The following is a 5000-nucleotide window of genomic DNA, read 5'->3' on the forward strand; positions in this document are numbered from 1 at the left end:
TATTCAACTCTATTCAACATGAACAGTTGTGTTCTGTTCAACTCTATTCAACATGAGCAGTTGTGTTCTATTTAACTCTATTCAACATGAGCAGGAGTTGGTGGTCTATTCAACTCTATCTAACTCTATTCAAAATGACCAGGAGTTGATGCTCTGTTCAACTCTATTCAACATGAGCAGTTGTGTTCTATTCAACTCTATTCAACATGAGCAGGAGTTTGTGTTCTGTTCAACTGTCTCTGTTATTTCTCATTTAGCTCTCATGAGCAGGAGTTTGTGTTCTATTCAACTGTCTCTGTTATTTCTCATTTAGCTCTCAGGAGCAGGAGTTTGTGTTCTGTTCAACTGTCTCTGTTATTTCTCATTTAGCTCTCATGAGCAGGAGTTTGTGTTCTGTTCAACTGTCTCTGTTATTTCTCATTTAGCTCTCATGAGCAGGAGTTTGTGTTCTGTTCAACTGTCTCTTGTTATAACCGCCGCGTAGCGAAGCGGCGGTCATATAGGTTTAGTCAGATTTTTTTTTTTTTTTTTTTCCCGCATGGCCAATTTTCCGTCAAGGATTCCCGGGACACTGAAAGACCGGGGTACACGAAACATGGTGGGCATGTAGCCCCACATGGATAGCATGGAACCATCGTTTTTCGTTTTGATCTGTAGCCCCCCCGCTGGACTGGACCCCCCGAAAGGAGGGTTGGGCAGACACAGTTTTCTGTGAATATCTCGAGAACCGTAGGGTTTAGGAGGACCACCTTTTTTTGTATGTTGATCTTAAGGGGCCATGTCAACCCATTCCATAACCACTCATTTCATGTATAGCGCCACATAGTTAAAAACAAAAAAGTAAAAATGAGGTGTTGTAATTGCAGGTATCTGTGACCTAACATGGTCAAAACTGCACGAAATTGGAAGTGTAGGATCATTATGACACCCTCTGAATGCACGCCAAGTTTCGTGGAATTCCGTTCATGGGGGGCCACACAATAAATTAATTTATGTTACTGTACATCAACTGGCCTGTAGGTGGCCGGACACAGTTTTCTGTGAATATCTCGAGAACTGTAGGGCCTAGGAGGACCACCTTTTTTGTATGTTGGTCTTAAGGGGCCATGTCAACGCATCCCATTACCACTTATTTCATGTATAGCGCCACCTAGTTAAAAATTAAAATGCAAAAAAGTAGGTGTTTTAATCACCATCTCTTTAATCACCATCTCTGGCTGACAATACAATAAATTAATTTATGTGTACATTTAGTGACCGTACACCAACAGAGTTTTCTATGAATATCTTGAGAACCGTAGGGCCTAGGATGACCAATTTTTTGTGTATGTTTGCCTCCAGGGGTCATGTTAACCCATTCCATATGCACACATGTGCATAAACAGATACACACGCACACACATACATTCACAGTAATCATACATACAGTGGGCGTTGCTTTCGAGACTAAAATGTTTTGCATGAAATAAAAACTAAGATAAAATTTCTCTTCCATTTTCGTCTACAAAATGAGAAGACAGAATAGCTGTTACCTTTTCAAAATATTCCGAATGAGTTCATGGTTCATGCGCAGCAGCTTTCCTGTAGGCTAGTCTACGTGCTGTTGCTGCAACCCTGTGGCTGCAGCAGGAAACTACATGGAACAAGAACACGGGAGATTTCTGCCAGAGTTAGGCTTTATGCCACAATGCTACATACCCAGAAGTTGAAGCTTCTCATAAATATACAAATTAACATCCCCCTGAATGTCCATACGAAAATTTTCAGCAAGTAATGTCAACTATTTAACTAGTTACACTGATGATGCAAAGTTTGCTAGCAAGTAAGCTAATATGGAAAGTTCGCTAGCAAGTTAGCTAAGATTGAGAGTTTGTGTTGCGTTTGGGCGCATATCGCCATCTAGCGTGGCGGAGTAAAACATTCATACTTGGGTCCAAGACAGTGTTTCTCAAACTTTTTCAGATGAAGGACCACTTTAGCCTGGGTGTTCCCATGCTGCCTTGCGCGCGATTTGATTCACGCTGCTAAGGCAGCCTGGAGACCATGGAGCAAATTTTCGCCTGAGATAGGGAACCAATCACAGAACAGGGGGGAAAGCAAGACGATGATGAGCTATGCACAGACGCATTTGATAGACATCCGTGGCACCCAATAAACGGATCTGGGCATTTTTTTAAAATACGAGAAAATGAACGTTTGGTTCCCAGACCACGTCTCTAGACTAAAATGACGAGACTTTTAGTTGACTAAAACTTGACTAACAAAATGATATTTGAATGACTAAATATGACAAAGACTAAAAAGGACATTTCGTCACAAGACTAAGACTAAGACTAAATTAAAAATAGGTGCCAAAATTAACACTATTATACAACCCAACCTTAACTTCTGGTTGGTTCAACCAAGTCCAGTAAAAAGCAAATCCTGTAATCTATGAGGCTTCACCAAAGCGTCTTCAATAGATCTCCAAGGTACTTTCGACTCTAGGTCAATCCAAACATGTAAAGCTCTGATTTGAAATGCCCAATGATAGAACTGGAAGTTTGGTAGGGCAAGGCCCCCAAGTAGTTTAGGACGCTGTAATGTACAGTAGTTAGCTTTATTGAGAGAAATTGAGAGATCGCAGAGTGAATATCCTTGTAATAATTGGGAGGAGGAGATAAAGGATCATAAAAATTAAAAAGTTTACTCGGGGAAGTATATTCATTTTGACTATGTTCACTCTTCCTTGCAGAGACATTGGTAACTTATTCCATCTGTGAATATCAGACTGGACAGTTTTCATGACCTTGACAAAGTTTTCCTTCACAATTTGTGTGATTGTTGGGCGAATTTGAATGCCTAAATAAGTGAAAGAATCCTTGATAGGGATGTATGGGGGTATATTAACAACCTTTGATATTTTGTTGAAGAGCATCAAAACAGACTTATCCCAATTGATCTCATAACCTGAGAGACATCGAAAGTGATCGAACAACAGTAAAACTTGGGGGACTGAGGATTCCACCCTAGATAAAAACAGCAGGATATCATCAGCAAAAAGAGATACATGATGATCCTTGCCATACAGCCTCACAGGGACAATGTGTCTACTTTGCCTAATCATTTGTGCTAAAGGCTCAACACAAAGACAGAAAAGGGGAGGGGAAAGGGGACACCCTTGACGGATACCCCTCTCTAATTTGAAAGGAGATGATATTTTAGAACCTGTCATTACACATGCTGTTGGTGAGTTATACAAACTTTTAAGCATACCAATAAACTTAGGTCCAAAACCAAACTTATCTAGGACAGCCCACATATAATTCCATTCAAGCCTATCAAAAGCTTTCATAGCATCAAGTGAGAAAAGGGCAATAGGTTCAGGGAAGGAATCAGCTGAGTTACTAATATGTAGGAGCCTACGTATATTGTCTGATGCCGTGCGTCCTCTAATAAAGCCTGTCTGATCTAAACTAATCAACTTCCTTACGTATTCTTCTAGTCTGTGTACAAGCACCTTGGCGAATATTTTGACATCGCAGCAAATCAAGGAGATGGGTCTAAAACTAGCACAATCAAGTTTAACACTAGTATACAACCCAAGTGGGGCCTTTCCCTTCTTTAATAGTAAAGAGATAAGGGCCATGTTTTGGTCTCTGTGGAATTGACCAGTCTCCTGGGCATAGTTAATTGAACTTCACTCTGTTGATGACTTTGTCCAGGCCTCAGGCCCCTCCTCCTCCTGGACAATAGGCCAGAGGTGGAGAGGTGGAAAGGTGAGTTGCTGGGGGCAGGGCCGGATTAACAATTCATAGAAACACACACACACACACACACACATACACACACACACACACACACACAATGACACAGAGCATTTCCAATTCAAAAGGGAAAGCACTGCTCATTGCAAAATGCAGAATGCAGAACCTTTAAAGGTAAACAGGCCTATAACTTGACTAAAACCGGCCTATAACTTGACTAAAACCGTGCAAAACCGGAGGTACACCTGTTATCTGAGCAGTCTGTATGTCCTCATTTTGCGAATGCGAGGGCGATATGAGCCTGTTGCATTTCGTTAGATGTCCGAGTCACGCATAATGTTTGAAAACCACTGGCTCGTAATCACAATAATTTAACACACGACAGTTGGATACTTCATCATGTTCCCATGCCTACATTTTGGTGAGTAGCATAGAGATCGTTAAAAACAATAAAGTATGGCTCTCCGTTTGGGACATCGAAAACGTATATTTTTAATAGGGTAGACTACCGTCGGAGATGCTGACTTGCAAAGGCCTCGGGATAACACGTTATCTCCACTATCATCAGTCATGCCCCTTGATCAAAGTGGGGAATGAAAGAAAAAGTTTGAGAACCACTGGCTTAACAAGTTACCTGCAGCCCCAAACACACAGAATATTGCAACAGAAAGTTGCCTTTATAATCAACAACTATTTGTTCCAACAGCATTCAAACAAAGCCTTTATAAAAGTTTAAAAAAAAAACATATTCCATAAGAAGTAAAATAAAATACTGTTACTGTAGTAACTGTACCACATTTTCCCAAGCTTCAAAGAGCTCCCCACGTCTTTGACAGGCAGACGTGACACCGTTAAATTCTCAGCTTGTTTATACCCCACACTGAACGCGTAAGACCGCTAGGCCCATCACTGTGGGGTGCGGTAGCCTACTCTCTGGGATTTAAGTCAAGCAATATAACCATACAAATGTTTCAAAATGAGTAATTTCGGCTTTGTCTGAACTGGCCATTGTAGGCTACGTAAAAAATAAACAAGTAGGCCTATCCCCTATCCAATGATATCGGCAAATGTTTGTTTTCCAAAGTAAGAATTTCACTATGCACCTTCGACAATGAATAGCTCATTACACTTATGTTACTGTTGAGCGGAGCGCTATAGAATCTTTGACTAAGAGTGAGTGAGTCTCCGTTGCTATGGATGACGTTATTACTCATGCACGAGCTTGACTGAAGTGACCACCTTGATTGGCTGATG

Source organism: Alosa sapidissima, chromosome 16 (genome assembly GCF_018492685.1).
Source record: "Alosa sapidissima isolate fAloSap1 chromosome 16, fAloSap1.pri, whole genome shotgun sequence".
In the NCBI taxonomy this organism is placed as follows: Eukaryota; Metazoa; Chordata; class Actinopteri; order Clupeiformes; family Clupeidae; genus Alosa; species Alosa sapidissima.